At 41.5% G+C, this 19774-nt stretch overlaps 1 protein-coding gene across 3 annotated transcripts in view; it reads right to left on the bottom strand.

Moving 5' to 3' along the window:
* Dyrk1a (dual specificity tyrosine phosphorylation regulated kinase 1A) overlaps positions 1 to 19498 on the bottom strand; it is a 133822-nt gene extending 114324 nt beyond the window's left edge. For 2 of the 3 annotated variants that reach the window (XM_046439052.2, XM_046439056.2), the window contains exon 1: positions 17872 to 18177. The gene's annotated coding sequence lies outside the window, so the exon portion shown is untranslated. Of the gene's footprint in view, positions 1 to 17871; positions 18178 to 19337 lie in introns of those variants that run through there. The other variant, XM_046439053.2, reaches the window with a different exon arrangement.
* Between the last annotated feature and the right edge of the window lie 276 nt (positions 19499 to 19774).

Raw genomic sequence — 19774 nt, 5'->3', positions numbered from 1 at the left:
GTCTCCCTAATGTACCCTTTTCTCAGGATGTATTGAAAGATGTGCTCTAGAAACAGAAAAGATAAAGTCCAGCAAACCAAGCAACTGGAGATTCAAAAACTTTTGGAGACATGCCAACATAATTCTATTAGGCCCAGAGAGCTAGAATTTCATAAAGGGTTCTTCAGAGGGGAAAAAAACAACTAATTATCTAATATGTCTGACTGTACAGAAAATCTTATGAAGAGGCTATTGGAGGTTGGGGTTATGGCTCAGTGGTAGCGTGCTTGCCTTGCATGTGTGGGGCACTGGGTTTGATCCTCAGCACCATATAAAAATAATAAAGGTATTGAGTCCATCTACAACTAAAAAACATTTTGACAAAACAGACATTTAGAAAATTCACACTTTACTCTTCTTTGTGTCAGATCGTGTATATTTATATATGTTTTTACATGTTTTCACAAGCACATTCTTAGGTATGCTTTCTCTTTTCCATATTAATCCTTTTTTTAGATGTTGATGGACCTTTATTTTATTCATTTATTTATATGTGATGCTAAAAATCGAACCCAGTGCCTCACATACGCTAGACAAGCGCTCTACCACTGAGCCACAACCCCAGACCTCCATATTAATCTTAATTCTTGAATCCTAACCCTAGCTGTACAAAATTTGATATTGCTTTGTCCGTACCCCTACATCTAAATCTAACATGACTGAAATCCACGTGTACAAATATGAATTTTAAAGTGTATTTTGATCTCTATTGTCTGTATTCAAATTTCAATTTACAAAACACCCTGCTCTCAAGCAGCTTGATCTAAAGAAAGCAGAAACAAATAAATAAACCTACCAACTATAAAATACAAATTAACGAGCATGAAGTGATGAGAAAGACAAGTTCAGGGTGCTTTGAAACCTTACCTAGAAGGGGAGAGGAGGAGTCAAAGAGGAGTCAAGGAAGATTTCCCTGAGCATGACAGCTTCAATCTAAAGATGAGGACAAAGTAGTACATCATATGTATTCACTTACTCTTGCTAATTATAAGTAGTAAGAAAAAAATAATATCCTTATTAGGCAGATGGGGAAACTGAGGCTCAGAGAAGTCTATACAACTGGGGGGGGGGGGAAGGTTAAGATTCAAAGCCAGGCACAGAGATCAGACTCCACAGGATGTGCTCTTTCCCACCACACAACACTTTCTGTGACAAACTCTCTGGTATCTTCCAAGACCCTGTCTTTTAGTATTCAGACCTTTCCCCTTGAGTGTGGGCAGAACCTGACTTGCTTTTAAATATAGCAAAGGTTATGGGACATCATTTCCACAGCCCTGAGACACAGGCTGCACACCTCTATTGCCATGGTGACTCTCCTTCGCAGACTTTGTGAAATAAAGTGGCCATGCAGGAAAAGACCATATGGCAAAGAATTCAGGGCAGATACCTGCCAAATGGCAGCAAGAAACCGAGGCCCTCAGTCTGATAATGCACAATGAATAGAATACTGCCAACCATCACAAGGTTGGAAGAGATCTTCCCTAATCAAATCTCAGATAAGACTACTGGCTTGGCCAAAATCTTTACAACTTCCAAAGACTCTTAAGCAGAGGACTCAAATAACCTGTTCCCAACAAAGCCACAAAAAGTGTGAGATGATAAATGCATGTATGTGTTTTAAGCCAGTAGCTTTGTGGTGATACTGGTATACAGTGAGAGAAAAACAGACCTGTTGCATAATTAAGTTCTTCCACCACACCCTGCTATTCTGCTGGAATACTTATTGTCAGCCACTCTAACTACACACCAAGCCAACTTCAGGCTGTAGACACAATTATTCTTAAGCAAAAATCATGTACCAAGATGAAAACATTAACCATGACCTAATACTGCATTTTATAATCGTTTTAACAACTCTTATCTGGTAGTTCTGTATCTCTGTCATCTGTCTGTGTCTACTGAGTCTTCTATATGTTCAGGTTCATTAACCTTTTCTTCTATCTAATATGCCATGCCATGCTGTGCCTAGTTTTTACCACTCTGTTGGGCCTTTTTTCATCCCTTCCGTGTTTCTGCCTAACTTTCTGAATAACTTTCTTAATGTTCTATCTATTAATTCTAACATCTGTGTCAGTTCTAGATTTGTTGATTGACTGATTTCCTGAGTCACATGAACTTGCTTCTTTACATATATTCAGGAATTTTTAACTGGGTGGTGGATATGTTGCCTGGCTGAGTGTTAGGCCCTATAATATTCCTTTAGAGTGTTGAACATTATATCATAACTGCATTATTTTCAGATTCATTTGTTTCTTGAGGCTCACTTTTAAGCTTTTTAGTTTAGCCCTTCGGGGGGGGGGGGGGTCTCAACAAACCCTGCATTTAACGAGATCTTTCCTCGTTGCTAGAAGATACTCAAATAGTCCTCAGTCCTGTTTAAGTTCTAAGAATTGCACTGCTTACAGCTTCCCCAGAAAATGTTCCTTTATGAAATCATACCCAATACCTGAGCAAACTGAGAGTCACTCAAACAAGAGGACCACTAAGTACATGCGTAGAACTATTCTTCTGCATAGTTCCCTCCTCCCTAGAACTTTGCTCCTCAAAATAGAAACTCATGGTCTCCCATAACTCCAATCTTTGTTCCCCCAACTCAGTAAAACCACATGGTTATATTTGGGGTCACCCTCCTTTCTGCACTGAGGTCTGAAAATTGCCTCTAGACAGAAAGCTGGGCAATCACTTCATTCATTTGCCATCTGTCAGAATCACAGTCCTATGCTACCTATTATTCAACATCTGAAAACAGTTTTCATCCACCAGTTTTCTAGATGTTTGTGTTATGAGGGTAAATTCAGAACTTATAGTCACAACTTCTGTTTTGTTTTGTTTTTGGTACTGGGGATTGAACTCAGGGGCAGTCAACTACGGAGCTACATCTCCAGCCCTATTCCGAATTTTATTTAGAGACAGAGTCTCCCTGAGTTGCTTAGTGCCTCGCTTTTGCTGAAATTGGCTTTGAACTCAAGTTCCTCCTGCCTCAGCCTCCGGAGCCACTAGGATCACAGGCATGCACCACCGTGCCTGACTAGTCACAACTTCTTGACACTAAATGTTTTATGAGATGTAACTCCTAAACACACACCATTATCTATAATATCAACCCATCTTCATTTTTTTCACAGCATTTGTCACTTTTTCTAATTATGATATCTGCTTTCTTGTTTATTCTACATCTTACAATAGAATGTAAGCTCTGTGAGTACAGGGATCTTGGTCTATCTTGTCACCCCGTATCCTCACCTAGTATATATCCTGGCCTTCAACAGGCACTCAAATTCAGCAAATTAATAAACCAATTAGCCAAATATTTTGTTAGATATTTCACTTAATATATGCTGTGAACTCTTCTCATTCATAAATTCTAATTAGATGCAGGTAAGTCTGACTCTACAGAGTTTTTGAATCATCTAATACCTAAATTAGCACCATCTAAGTAAAGGTTCTAGTTGCAAAACAAAAGAAACTAGCTCTGGTTTTGTTTAGACCAAAAAGGAAGTTATAAAAGTGTATTAGGCAACTCACAGAAAACCCCATGATGTAAACAGGCTGGAAAGCTACATAGTCAAGAACACCCAAAACTCAGATCTCGTACAGCGAAGACAACACAAGATTCAGTCACTGCAGTTTGTACTAATACCACTAAGATCAAAAACAAAATGTTGCAACTGGAATCTCTGTCACTGTCGCCTCTTAAAAAAAAAAAAAAAAAGATGTAGCTGATTCTTCCTGCTTCTACAAATCACCTTCTTCTGAGGTTGGAAGACACAGGTAAGAGAGAAGAAAGACCACAGGTCACATGATGACATCCTAACAGGAAGATAAAGTGAGCAACTGACTTCCATAATGGAAGATCTCTACCCCCCACCAAGACTCCTAAATTATTTTCCAAATCCAGAAAAATGTTATTTTTGTATATCATCCAAAAGACCAATCAACAAGTAGCACAAGGCATCAATCCCAACATGTCAAAATAATCTAGTTCTTCAACTGATGGGTTACAGAAGCTTACTGCTTCTCTTTCTTTTCTCTTTAAATGTTTTTAACTGCAGACAATTAATTGTTCACTGGGCTTTTTATTTCCTAGAGGCAGAATATGCAACCTACTTTGATTAACATAAAGCAAATATACTTCCTTGAATCTTAAGTTTTCTAGCATACTGAAACACAAATAATATCAACTTGTAAAGTTATTTAGAATATAAAAATAATCCATAATGAATATATGCAGTGCTGGCCTATAGCAGGTAACTGATTAACAGAAGCTACTGTTAGTATTACTAAATACTGGCTTATTTTTGAAGAGAAACTCAGATTTACATGAACACATTTTAAAAAAATAAAACTACCAACAAACTGAACAACCGAGTTTTTATTTTACCTTGATACTGCAAATGTTATCCCCATTCTCCAAGGTGCCAGAGATAAATCAACAAGTAGGTTATAGTAGTCTAAAATGTTGCCAACAAAACTAAGTTCCAAAATGGATAAATTAATTAATGAACCATATCTATGCCACAAGCCATGTCCTCCTTATATTTCTATCCAAGCTCTGACTATACTGAAAGCTTATGGATGGCAAGGACTATATATATATCCACCTGATTGCCATGTCCCAAAGGCCTAGTATGGGGACAGGCCACAGAGGGGAGATCTTCAACAAATTATCTGAATATTTGCTTTTCCAAATACAGAACATAGTATAGTATTTCCAAATATTACAAAAACTAGTCGCTAAGAAAATTATGAAACTACATTGAAACAAATCCCTTACATGCTTTTAAAAAGCTCATTCACCTGACAAGATCAATAGCTTCAGTAATTTTCTAACTACAGTGGCAGAATTCATTCTTCTGAAAACCTGTCTCTAGAATAAACTCCCTCATTCTTGCTCTGCCATCTGAACTTGGAAGTAAAAGCAAAAAACATCCAAACTACTTTTTAAACTTCTCCCTCTCTCTCTCTCTCTCTCTCTCTCTCTCTCTCTCTCTCTCACACACACACACACACACACACACACACACATATACTTTTTAGTTGCTGATGGACCTTCATTTTTTTTAATGGCGAACGCTCTACCGCTGAGCCACCACTCCAGCCCATGATGGACCTTTATTTTATTCATTTATTTATATGTGGTGCTGAGAATCGAACCCAGTGCCTCACACAGGCCAGGAAAGTGCTCTACCACTGAACAACAACCCCAGCCCTTTTGTCACTTTTTAAATGAAATTAAAGCTAGAGCTTATTCTAAATATGCAACTGAGAGCTACTGCAAATGCTGGATCTACATTTCAGATCTAATCGCTGAATGACCTTCGCTGTGTTGGCTAAGAATGAAGAGTATGATATCCAAGCTGATCCCTTGCCACAATTTAAAACTACTCCAAATGACTACTAAGGACCTGTACCAATTTCAATAAACTACTAAAATGATGTACTCCTTTAATATAGATGGCACAATCTTTCCACTTCACATTCACAACAGCTAGCTCCCAATGTATTGTAGACACTCATATACGTTAATCCACAATAATTTTCCCTTTCTACGAAACTACACAGAGCTTTCTAATTCTGTCTTTAAAAAGTCTTACCTTTTCCTTTTTCCTCAAGGCTCCCATATTCCCTATTCAGCTCTTACTCCAAATGCAGATGTCCCCCTGCTAAAGTCCTTCAGTCTATGAGGCCAATAATAAAGATCAAAACAGAGAGTTCACCAATTCATCCAACAAGTGATTATTTAGGGTTTACTATAAGTCAAGCTCTCTGGCAACCCCTGAAACTGCAAAAGAGAGCAAAAGATCACTGCTCCCTCATTTCTGCAGAAGATTAATCAAATAAGCACTTAAAATATTACTAACTAATAAGCATTAAGAGGCAAGAGAACAATGAGTCATAAAATTTTAAAAACTTTAAGAGTTGACTCAGGAAGGCTGGATAACCTTCCCGGACAAAGACATCTAAGCTGAAGTGGAAGGAGAGAAACAGTTAAAAGAGGTGATGATTCCAGACCAAGGAAGCAGCACATGCAAAAACAGGGAACCAGTCCATTCATATGACCCTGAGACCTGCCAGATGAGACTGTAAAGGCCAGATCATTGAGGCAGGGGGCTTCACACCTTCTACGCCTAGTTTGGTCTTTACCCTGAAAGTCATAATCAATCATTAAAGAGTTGTTTTGTTTTTTGTTTTTCCTTAAGAACAGAGAATTCTTGCTCATCTAGTAACTCATATCCTTCTTCCAATTTTGTTCATTCAATCCTTCCCTATATGCCCATATCCTTCACAGGTCTATCTCTTTGTCTTATGCAGCAAGCAGTCCTTTTCCAAACTGCCATGAATCCTAAACTCCTGCCTTCAATTTCTTCCTCCTGCACAGCCGACTCTAATACTGCTGAGTAACTGTAGGCCTTCAGGCCAATTCCTAGGTAAATTTACCTAGATTTACAATGTTGTGAACTGTACTACAGAACCGTTATAAGAAAATGGAAAAAAATAAAAACGTATTATAAAATACTCAATGAGATTCTGTTGGTTTTCTTAGAAATGCTGTTTTAAAAAACTTTACAAAATAATATTTTATAATACAAAAGTAATGTCTACCAATAATGAATGTACTTGATGTAAAGGTAAAGTAAAAAAAATCAACACTGTGATGAAACTTGTTCTTTTCAAGGGAAAATAATCAAATCAGAACAAATTTTTAAAGACAGTATTTGTCTAAAGAACTAGAGTCCTATTTATTTCCAAATAAGCTTTTAACTCAAAATTAACTATCAAAAGAACTATAAATAAGACAAACATTTTCTGACTTTCAAAAAGTAACATCAAAAATTATCCAATTTCATAGACTCTGTGTTCCCTTTAATGAGAATTTAATTGTCTACTCTAGACTGGGTCCTTAAGCCTACACAGGAGATATTAAATATTCACCCACCAGAACACAACTCCCATGATCATAAAGACAGTGGTAACTTTTGTTTTAGAACTGATTCCCAAGCCTCATGTTAGTAGGTGCTCAACAATAGTTCTATCACCCCATAAGATGAAAAGTAAGGTAAAAAATAAACAAAATATGTCTTTCAGGAAAATACGAAGATATTCAGAATAAATTACATGCTCACATGCTTGACTACTCTACATTTTCCAAACCATAAATTATGATACAATTTTTTCCTTTCCAGATTCACAGCTTTGAACATTGCCTTCTCCCACTGCCCATTTTTCAGCTCATCCTTAATGGTGCTGCAAATTGTTTCTGTTTCTAATGGAAGGCCTGAACTACAATAAAAATTCTATCTTTGGTTCTTTATAGGTTCCTTCAGGTCCTCAGCAGGAAATATTCTCAACTGTCCCACTTCTGGGACCTTTTAGGATTTTTTGTTTTGTTTTGTTTTAGGTTTGGTTTTTGTTATTGTTGACTATTTGGTACTGGGGATTTCAGCCAAGGATGCTTTACCAGAGTTACATCCCCAGCCCTTTTTATTTTTTGTTTTGAGACAGGGTCTCATTAAATTGCTGAGGCTGGCCTTGAACTTGGAATCCTCCTGCCTCAGCCTTCCAAGTCGCTGGGATTGCAGGTGTGTGCCACCACATCTAGATAGGACCTTTTACTATCCTACCACAAATGCTCAGTTCTCTCTTTCTTAAGATGAAGGGGTTTGCTACTGTCCAGGCAGTCTCAAACAGGATCAAGCAATCCTCCAGCTTCAGTCTCCCAAGTAGCTGGCCTACAAGCATGCACCAGCTTAATTCCTTCCTTTCCACCTCCAGAAACTTGGCTACATTGCTGTTTAAACCAGAAATATTCACTTTTTTCTGATGAAAATTAAAATATAATTAAGAATTTTGAAGGCATTCCTATTTATCTTTTTACCTCTTGTTATTCCCTGTGCCTCTACATCTTCTGAACCTCCCTTCTTAGTGTCACCTCTTCTAATCCACTGTTTTGTCATCAGGCCCCTGCAGAGAAACTTCCATTCTCATTTTTCACTACAACTGTCCCTTATCCCTTTCTGAGTACACAACCCTCCTCATGCCCCAGGCACATTCTGTCACTCTCTGAAGTCACTCTTTATGTCCCCCACCAACGCAGCTTGCCCACATTACCTCCGCCATGGACTGTCAAGTCCACAGGTTCTACCATAAAAAGCTCTTCAAGATCTAGTCCCACCAGGCGCTGTGGTGCAGGCCTGTAATCCCAGCAGCTCATGAGGCTGAGGCAAAAGCCAGCCTCAGCAACATAGCAAGGCCCTAGGCAACTCAACAATACCCTGTCTCTAAATAAAATATAAAAGGGATTGGGGATGTGCTCAGCACCCCTGGATTCAATCCCAGGTACAAAAAAAAAAGACACACACACAACCATCTAGTCCCAACTCCTTCACAACCATGCTCAAATTCCCAGAACTGACTTACCACCTTGTGCTCTAGTTCTTCATATGTCAACACCTCTATCTATTAGCAGCCATGGTCTTGTCTGTGTTCATTTTCCCTGTAAGCACACATTTATAAGAGGTACCCAAATCTCACTCACTTGTAGTCAAAAGCTACCACCATTTCACTTATCTTATACAGCACACGCAACCATTTATTCAACTGCAACAGGAACAAGAGTCCCCTTTCCTGCAGGCACTAACAACTTATCAAGACATCAGTTTTTCATTCAACAGAATAAAGGAAAACCAGAAAATATTTTAACTATACATTTGACCAAGAATGAGTATTTTGTGGAGCTACGGTTGTGGCTCAGCGGTAGAGTACTCGCCTTGCACGTGCAAGACCCTGGGTTCGATCCTCAGCACCACATAAAAATAAATAAATGAAATAAAGGTATTGTGTCCAACTACAATTAAAAAAAATAAATATTTTTTAAAAAAAGAATGAGGGATGGGGTTGTAGCTCAGTGGTAGAGCACTTGCCTTGTATGCGTGAGGCCCTGGGTTCAATCCTCAGCACCACATAAAAATAAAGACACTGTGACAATCTACAACTAAAACCATATTTAAAAAAAAAAAGAATGAGTATTTTGTTATTTAAAACAAAAAACTAATGATACAATCTAAGATGTTCAGTATCAGTCAGAATTAAAGAAACACAAATCCAAACAACTAGACATTATTCAGCTATCAAAATGACAATGATATAAAACATTGAGAATACCTGTGTTGGTCAGAATGAGAAAACTGCACTCTCAGTCAGATACTGGTGGTGAAAGTACAAATTGGGGCTATCTTTTGGAAAACAGTTTGGCAATACATATTCAAATGGGCATAGGTGCACAGTTTCCCTGATAAATATATACCCCACAGCTGATAGTCACAGGTCACAATTACAATTATATGTACAAAAAAGTACACTGCGGCTTCATTTAAAAGAAGAAAAGTATGGAAACTTAAATACCCTTTAATGGAGCCTAAATAAAATAAGGTACACCCAATAAAAGACTTCCCAACCATTAAAAACAACAGGGAAGCTCTGTCAGCTAATAAGGGAATATTTCTAAGATAGATCAAGTAATTAGTTGCAAAACTGTATACTTATTATGCTTTTGGTCTTAAGCGCATAGATACTGTGTACATAAACAAACACATAAACTAACACACACTCTCTCTCTCTCTCTCAAATCTATGTGCTTAAAAACAAAGTATTATCACGCCAGTTTTGGAACTCAATATATATATATATATATATATATAAAGTATATTGTACATATAATTACACGTGCATATGCACAGAACATTTCTAGTAGGAAAACCTGTTAACAGTCATTACCTATGGAGAATGAAAGGGGGATAATCTGATATCATTCCATAGAGATACTTTAAAAAAAAAATAAAAGCTGTGAGTATGTATTACTTATTGATCTTTAAAAACTATTGTTTTGGGGGCTGGGATTGTGGCTCAGCAGTACAACGCTTGCCTAGCATGGGCAGGACCCAGGTTTGATCCTCAGCACCACATAAAAATAAAGGCATTGTGTTGTGTCCATCTACACCTAAAAAATAAATATTAAAAAAAAAAAAAAAAACTATTGTAGGTGATCAGAACTGTACCTTGATATTTTATGTTTAATATGTTGTAAGACTGATCAAATAGGAGTCCTAAATAAGCAATAAGATGCTGAAAAATGGGACACTCCCATTTGTACAGTAATAATCAGAGCCCGGTGGGTTCTTGAAAGAATTGTCTTCAGTGCCTTCACTAACTCAGTGATAGGAAACATCGTAAGGTAGGCTAATGTTACCAGTTTGGGCCATCAGAAAAGCCTCAGGTGAACATTCTCATGACTATTCCAAAAGTTGATCATTCTTACTCATACCCTTCATTCTTCAGGAAAGGACACATGTGCCTCACTCTCCCACTCTCCCAAAAGTTCTTAGTGCAGGTACTAATCCCTGATTTTTATGATAAAAATGTTAACCTATAAGAGGTAAAGAATATTCCTCTGGAAATATTTCCACTTTAGGGAATTCAGCTCTTACTTTAATTTAATGGAATGATTTTCCAACAATGAAAACTGCAAGCAACCAGATAAAAAGGAAAGTAATAATTTGGGGACAAGACTTGCCTTTGTTCCTTCTAATCATGCCAAGTACCTACCTATCCATCTACCTTGTAATGCTGCCCACTATAGTGCTAACACTAACAACACCTTATTTAAAACCTTCAATTTCTTACCTTTAAATATTCATTTGACTGACTCAGGCTATTTTTCTATAGGACTAAAAGAACAATTAAGTGAGCCAACCATTCACTAGGAATTACATCATAAAAAGCAACAGATTTTAGAAAAACAGCTACCCTTATAAAGACCCCAATGCACTTTATATTCCTTGTACTCTATTCCTTTTGTAGAAAGAAGAAAAAAAAACAGCTAGTCCCAGGCCTACTTATTCTAATACATTGGTTAGTCAATTAGCTTGTTTGCATCCATTTCATTCTATAATATGAAAGAAATGAAGTGCATCAATGTTTCTCAAAATGTTCCTCTGCGTCAGGATTACCTGGGATCCTTATGAAGAAAGCAGATTCCAAAGCACTATCCCAAACCTATAGGGAAAAAAAGCATCTGAGCTTGGGAATTCCACAACTTTAACAAGTTCTCCAGAAGACAATTTTGAGAATCGTTCACTTTCCCAATTGCCTATTAGATCTAATAACATACTTCAAAGGTATCCTAAATCTTCTTTTTTCAAACTCATGGAAATTAGAGGAAGATTCTAGATAATCAATGTATTTTTAAACATCACTGCTATTATTCTTACAACACACAGTAACTCCAACATTTACTGAAATCTTAGACTAGATTCAGGTGTTAGTCTAGCATTACCTGATACCAGAAATACATATACACTATGGTCCAGACTAACTCCAAAAACTCAGATTCTAAATAATACTTCCATGACATAATCCCAGCTATAAAGAATCATGTTCTAGCTGGATGCAGTGGTGCACACCTGTAATCCCAGCGGTTAGGGAGGCTGAAACAGTAGGATTTTGAATTCAAAGCCAGCCTCAGCAAAGATGAGTCACTAAGAAACTCAGTGAGACCCTGTCTCTAAATAAAATACAAAACAGGGCTGGGGATGTGGCTCAGTGGTCGAGTGCCCCTGAGTTCAATCCCAGTACTGGAAAAAAAAAAAAATTATGTTCTCTCAGGAAATAAAGTGTAAGACGATATGCTATTAGACCCCAAATCCCTTTATTCAAAAAAGTATAGATATATTTTTCTATTCTGTCTATAGAGATACATATTGCATAACTGGTGATCTATCTGAACTTGCTTACTACAGTTCAAAAGATGAATAACCAAATTCAGAAAATAAAATTTACTAGTTAATGCAATAAATTTACTTATTTCTCCAAAGTTACTTCCATAACATTTGGAAGTATGACAAGCAATGTTTAATTTCCCATCATCCTGCCCTTCTTCAGTAAAAAAGATTTTCTACTGCCAATTACCCTACCAAAAAACCACATATCCCAGCTTCCTTTGCAGCTAAATATGGACACATGACTAAATATGACCACATCATACCCAACAGGATGTGAACAAAAGTCACATATGCAACTTGCAGGTTTGTCTTTAAGGGAAGAGATAGGTCTTCTCCATAACCTGTTCTTGGACTGTGGATTGGTAAGTGTTTCCCTGTACTATAAAGAAAGGCTAACTCCTCAAACACCGAAAAAAAGATGGAACCATGGTTCCCCATATCATGGAGCCATAAAATACCAATGTACCTTACAGGCCTACTAATACTGTTGGGTTTTTGTTTTCTCTTTGGTACTAGAGATTGAACCCAGGGGTACCTAACCACAGAGCCACATCCCCAGTCCTTTTTACTTTTTTTAATTTTGAGACAGGGTTTGCTAAGTTGCTGAGGGTGGCCATGAACTTGAACTTGAGAGCTTCCACCTTAGCCTCCCTGGTGGCTGGGATTACAGTTGAGCACCGCAGTACTGGCATATTACTTACACTGTTGCTTTATAAGAGGAAAGTAAACTTCTTGTTTAAGTCGCCGTTATTTATTCAAACACAGGCCTAAATCTGCATTCTAACTTACGCATATACAAAGTTTAATTTATAAAAAATAGTAATCCCTAACAACTCAGTTATCCTCTTATTATAAATTCTTACTTTAAATCAAAATAAAGCTTCCTATTGGATAATCCCATTACCAAGATTATTGCTACTAAACCATCTTCTATTTATACAGCATTTTACACTTAAAATAAAAATAACACTCATTGAACTATCTCATTTCACATCCTGAAAATACTGAGTAGGGCAGCTGAGGCATAGAGAAGTTGTTTTGCCCATGAACAGCTAAGGAGTGGTCCTGAGGCAGGATTTGGTACACAGGTTCCTCTTTCCATGAACATATACATTTATCTGCACCTGTTATGTGATAGGCACTGGAGTTACAGCTGTGACAAGAAACACTGCTGTCCCAATGGACCTTACAATCTAATGGAGAGGGAGAGACAAACATTAAATTAATAATTTTATATTTGAGCATAATTGATTGATTATATAGCGATCTGCAATAACAGATGTGAAAGAAAACCAGAAGGTCCTGCTTAGAACATTAATGAATGGCCAAGGAACCTTACCTGGACTGGGGTTTGGGGAAGGCCTCTCTGAAGTAGTATTCATGCTGAAATCATAAGGATGAGTATGAATAAAAAGTGGAGGAGAGGGAAAAGGGGAGAAAGACATGTTCACAAGAACCCTATGGTAACTACCATCAACCTCTCTTCATAGATGAGGAAATATGCTTAGTGAAATCGCTGTGCCTAAAGTCACACTGTCAGAAAGTAGCAGACCTGTACAGACTCCAGATCTGACTAGCTGGAAATCTCTGCTCACCTCGCAGACAGGCTGTCTCTCCATAGTGTCATGCTTCCTCAATTGCTACCTATATCTAAAGATCAAGAAGATTTGGGATAGCTGTCACAGTTTGAGCATCTTTTTGTCCAAACACATGTGGCAAGACGCAAACTATAAACATCCATGAAATTTTTAGTAATCAAATCAACTCTTTTCAATAAAAATGTTATGACCACACAAAAAAGGGGGTTTACCTAATTAACAGGGATGCTATAGAGTTGATATTGAAAATCAGTTTTGTTCCATGTCAAACCAGTTCACTAGGACTCCTCCCTGCCCCCAGCCAAAAAAAGTCAACTTAAGCAATACAATTATGGGGAGAAAAAATTCAAAATGATTCATCAGCAAAATTTTAAACTGTTATTCACTGTACGTTAGATATAAGCATATGTTCCTCAAGCATACAAACAAAAAAGTATGTATAAATCTTGTCAAAACTTACAGTAATATAAATTTTCAAAATCACTTTCTAAAGAAGAAGAAACGTAGCTCTGGTGAAAGAACCAACAGCAAAAAACCAAAATGGTTCTATATTAGCAGAAAGTATGTCTACAAGAAACCACATAATTTTAGATGTTTCACGAAAGATATTATCTCCAATACAGAATTTTAACTTGTTAAAGAACTCTGGAATAAGGGTTTCAAAACAAAAGAATAACTTTTTAAAAATATTTAGCTGATTTATATAACAGAATATTTCGAAGTCACTGTTTTCTTATTTTTTTGAAATAAAAAAGAACCAAAGTTACCTGTAGCCACTATATTAAACAAAACTAGACTTTAATACCTAATATGAACCTTATATTCATTATTTTAGTCATATAAGTGTGTGTTTCAGTTTCACACACCCAATGGTAAACTTTAAACTCCAGCTTAACATTATAGAGTTGTCATGAGACAAGATTTCAAAACATTTCTTCAATTAGGAGCAATAGAGGTGAGATTTTAGGCAACTTAAAAGAATTTGATGATTTCTTCCCAAGCAATCAAACACAAAATTTAAGCCCCCCAAATTTTTAATCTAAAATTCTCTAGTCTCAAAAAAGTGCCTGATGGTCAAGATAACCCACAGTCAGAAGTCCTTCTAAAGACCTAACCATTCCATATATATAAAATGCTACCATATCAGTTGCACAATTAACTTTGACAGGGCAAAATGTGTGGTGTTAAGTTTCATGTCTGATAGTTTCAAGTAATATCTTTACTTTTAATTGAAAACAGATAATAGTAAAACCACCAAAACACTCCTCAACAGAAAGTAAAAACAGTCTTAGCTCACAGTTTAAATTACTGTTCAGGAATACCACAAAATTATAAAACTAATAAAATCGAGGAAATCAAGAACTTGATAAAGACTTTCTGGAAGTTCTTGGTTTTTGCTGGGTTTGGACAGTTAAGTTTATTCTTGGGGTAGGAGAAAAGAAAAATTGCTAGGGTGGGTGGGTGGGTGGGTGTAGGTGCTCACGCAGCACACATATAACATGAAAACCCTCTTGGCAATAAGAGGAAAACTATAGCCAAAGCAAAGTCAAACTGACACACACCTGATCACAAATACCAAAAATTTCACAAATTAATCTTCATCTTCTTATAGTTTTGTTTTTAATGTCACGCACAAGATCATTCCTTCTGGCTCATAATTAGTTACTGCTATCCAAATTTCCTTCCAATAACTAGATACCTATCAACCATAAACATGCACATAAAAACAACTCTGGGAGCCTAATTTCCAAGTTTTTTAAGTAATATTCAATATTAAATGCAAATTAACATTTAGTCTGTAGAGTTATAAAACAAGTGCCAAGTTAATGGTATATCATATCTGTAACAAGCTATCTTGAATTTTGCTTTTGTAGACAAGTATTCACACCACTTTTATAAAAACCTAAGGTCTCTAAATACGTTGTTTCGCTTACCACTCTCCACCCCTATTTCGCTAAGTCATAAATACAATATCTCTCCACAAACAGAACTAAGTAACAGACCTCAGACAATACTGCAAAGGGAAAAAAATTCTCTAATCTAGGGCCATTTTTATTATCCACATTCCCAAGTAAGACACTATACCAATATGGAATATCTTCATCTGCTTGAATGTCAGCACCTCTACAAACTGGACTAAACTTTTTAATTCCTAACACACAGTAATTGTCTATATTAATTTTCTAATAGGTCCCACCAAGATGTCTTTAAAATGCTTACTAAATAATCTCATAACTAGGGCTAGAGATGCACTCAGTGGTGGGTTCAATCCCCAACACGGCAAAAACAAAATAACAATAATCTTATACCTAAACTTCAAATTCCAAAAAATAACAAACACCTCCCCAGATCCTTCAGTTCATTCTTAACCCCTACCAAAAATCATCATTCCTTTTAAGTATATTCCTTCAAATCTGAAATCCCTCTTAAATACCCACACAGCATAAAAGGAGTTAAGCCTTCACCTTAACCAGGGGTAATGATCCTTCTTCCTAGAATAATTTCTTACCTCTCTGAGGTAAGTATGTGCTCCTTACAGCCAGTTTTAGGAGAGAACTTGGTATAGACACTAACAGTTGTCCCTAACTTTCTGATAAGGTTTGAAGTCTAAACAAATTAGGACATATGCCTATGCCAAACAAATCCTCTAAAAGTGGGGTCCTTGAAGTGTACATTTGTACATGAAAAATCTTAACTATAAGTAAACTTTTTCTTAACCCATGCTTGTTTGAAACTTAGCATGAAATTTTAGTTGTAGTCTCATATTTAATCTGAAAATTATTTCTTAAAGAATAAATGAGTCCAACTGCTATGTATAACCCTAAAGCTCAAATAAGAGAATAAGATATGAGAAATTTAAGAAAACAAAAGCTAAAAGCTGAATTATTAAAACACCCCAAAATCAAAATACTATATATTTTCATTCCTAACATTCTGAAGTAAGATATAAAGGACCACAGGAGGAAATTAAGTATTTGAAGACTAAAAACAATTTCACATGAAATTTTCTTATGATACTCAAAGGATGACTAGAATTATAAATAAGTGTGAAGAATAAAATGCACCAGGTAATATTTTTTGAGTCCTTCCTCTCAAAAACTGACTACATAGGTTTGTTTTTTTTTTTTTCCCTCCCTGGGGCTGGGGGCGCCTGACAAGCTTCAGTAAGAGAACTCACTACAACCTTTCCATTTCTGCAAACCAAAGTTAACTTCATACTAAAAACTATACGTGGAAACAATCTCTAGGTTTAGAACCCTGAGTCATCGCACACAAATCACTCCAAAATTTGCAGGTTATTTATAACGAGTTATAACCTATTATCAGGAGCCCAGGATGCCTACAGACTCCTTGCTCTCAGAGTCCCAGCTATATGACCTTGGATGAGTCACTGCCCGTCTCTAAGCTCAGTCTCCTCATCTGTAAAATGGGTAACAGTTCCAACTGATAGGTTAAGCGGATTATGATGTGTGTCTGAAGAGAGTGCCTACCACTAATCTTTAAAGTTGAGTGTGAAAACAATGTTATAAGGTATTTTCGGACAATTTGGACAGAAAACAAGAACCAAATGGTGCTGGCATTCAAATGCTTGCACCTATCTTACAGGATTCGTGTTATCTAGGATTGGGCGAAAAGGCACACACAAGTAGTTTAAGTCACTGACTCACTAATTTTGCCATTTTAACTATTTCAGGCTAGGGAGGGGCCTTGGCCAAGTGCTGAGATATGCAGCAGCTCTGGTGGCTCCGAAGCCGGAGTGGGATCGTGCCTATAAATAGACTCGTGAAGTTTGTTGCAATGCACAGGTATCAATCCTAATTCTCCCCTCGCGGCCTCCAGCTCCCCCGGCCTCTAAGCAGGTCAGCGCTGCACCTCCGGGGGCCGGGAAGGCTCGCACCGCCGGCCCAACTTCCGAGCACGCCGCGTCCCCTCGCTCCGGCGCGGACCCCGAGGCCGCCGAGCAGGCGACCTTCGCGGGCGCCCAGCCCGGCCCTGCGTCCTCGCCTGCCGGCAGCCAGCCCCATCTTTCTTAACCCGTGCATTGTCCTTGCGAAGAACCCCGGCGGTTCCCACACTGGTGGGGACCGAGAGGAGGGACCAGGGAGGAGCTGGGGGAAGAGGATGAGGAGGAAGAGGAGGAGGAGGAAGACAACCTCCTCCCTCCGCCCGGACGACCAGTGAAGGTCTGGCGCTTTCTCCGGCCCCCAGGCCCCGGCTCCCGGGAGGCCGCGGCCCCCGCTCCCGCCCTCCGCAACTTTCCCTGCGCTCGCACCCGCCTCTCCTCCGGGACCCGGCCTGCGGGCTCCCTCCCCCGGCGGCCGGCCCCGGGCCGGCGGCGCCTCCTCCTAAAATGGCAGGTCCCTCCCTCCGCCCGGCCGGGCTCGGCGCGGGCCCGGCTGCAGGCCGCCGGGGGCCGACGCCGGCCGGGCGGGGTCGCGGCCGGGCCGGACACTCACCGGGATGATGGCGGGGCGCTCGCGCCGCTCCCTCCGGTGAGTCTCAGCCTCGGGCTCCCGGGCCTCGCTCCGCCGCGGCCTCCGCAGCCAGCGCCGCCCCGGCCGCTCTCTCCGCCCCCGGCGTTCCCGGCTTCTGTCCGCGCCGCAGCCCGCTCCGTGTCTCTCCGGCTCGCGGCTCCAGCGGCGCCCGGGGCCGGGGAGGCGACAGCCCCTCCCCAGCAAATACCGCAGTCCCCGGGCCCCGAGTCCCGGCGGCGGGGCCGCGCGGCCCGGCCCAGCGCTGAGGGCGGCGGCGACGAGGCCGGGGGCCGAGTGGCGGCCGCTCCTGGCGGCTTCTTCCCGAAGAGGATTTTGTAAATCTCACAAAATGGCGCGCGCTCCAAACCTGCGCAGCGAGAAGCGCCGGGGCCCGAGCGGCGGCGGCGGCGGCGGCGGCGGCGGCGGCTCCTCCGGCAGGAGAGCCCGAACCGCCCGCCCCCGAGTCCCCGCACAGACAGACAGACACTCGCGCACACACTCACACACACGCGCACACTCGCCCTCGCACACGCTCACTCACACACACTCGCACACTCACACCGGTCCCGCCCGCTCGCCGGCGGCGGCAGCGGCACCAACAGCAGCAGCAGGAACAGCAGCAGCAGAAGCAGCGGCGGCGGCGGCGGCGGCGGCGCCCGCACCCCCCGCTCGGGGTGTCCGCTCCCTCAGCCCGACCTGGGCCGCGATCGGCAGCAGCGACGGCAGCAGTCTCCCCGGATCCCCCCGCCGCGGTTGCCGCCGCCACCCCCGCCTCACTCCAATGGGGCTTTTTATTATTATTCGGGCGGGAAGCGAAAGGGTTTAAAAAAAAACCAACCAACAAAATGGCGACGGACCGACCCGGTCGCTATAGCAACTGTCAATCAAAACGCAAAACCCCGGCTGACGTGCTGACGTCCTCCTCCCGCCCCACCCCCCACCGGCCCCAAGCCGGCGGGCGGGGCCTGTTGCTCGGGTAACGGCAGATTCCGTTCCCTCCTTTCCTTCTCCCCTCCGTCCGCAGCCAACCACCCAACCCCCTCAGGTCACGTGAAGGATAAATTCGGAGCTCGGGCCCGCTACGAGTGTCAGAGGAGGGCGCGTGATTCGCTCTGGGGAGGGCAGAGGAGGGGGACGGACGGCCGAGGGAGGGAAGGGGACGGGGGGCGAGGCGGCGGCTGGTCTGTGCGCGAGCGCCCGCCGCCTCCCGGCCGCCTCCCGGCCGCCCCGCCCCGCGTCCGCCGCGCCCGCGCCGACTGCGGCCCGGGGAGCGCGCGCGGCCTCCCGCGCCGCCGCCCCCTTGCCCCGCGCTTCCGCGTCGCGCGCCCGCAGCCCCGCCCGCGCCGGGGGGAGGGGCGCGCGGCAGCCGGGCGGGGGAGGGGCCGGGGCTGCGGCCGCGGGCGAAGACCCGGGGAGCCCACCCCACACTCGGGGTCGGGGGTTCTCACCGCTTTCCGGCGCGGCGCTTGCCTTTCTCCTGGGGGGCGCGCGGCCGCGGTCGTCCGCGCATTTAAACTGTTCTTGGAAGGGCTCGCGTGCCCCCCTCGCCGGAAAATGCCCACGGAGGCCGCGGTGGGGGCGGGGAGGAGGCCGCCTCCGCGTTTCAGACATCTCAGGAATTCCGGACGCTGCGCCCGGATCCGGGATGTCCCTGCGGCCGCCACCGTGCTCAGATCATGCCAGCACCCAGCCCCGGCCTTCCGAAATTACGGACGGAGCCATCATAAAAACTTTTTTAAGCTGTGCACGCTCTCCCGTGCCTTTCCATCTCCTGCGAGCCCCTCCCCACCTTTCTGGGCGCCGCCAGCCTTCTCCATCGGAATGCCCCTTAAATTAATCCTCTGTGCTATTACCGTATCCTTGTCCAGCTCACTGCCTTGTTTCT

The sequence above is a fragment of the Marmota monax genome, unplaced genomic scaffold (assembly GCF_021218885.2).
Source record: "Marmota monax isolate L192 unplaced genomic scaffold, Marmota_monax_Labrador192_F-V1.1 WCK01_AAM20220418_F8-fsc00125, whole genome shotgun sequence".
In the NCBI taxonomy this organism is placed as follows: domain Eukaryota; kingdom Metazoa; phylum Chordata; class Mammalia; order Rodentia; family Sciuridae; genus Marmota; species Marmota monax.
Note: the sequence above shows the minus strand (reverse complement) of the source record. Positions and strands in the feature narration are given on the sequence as shown.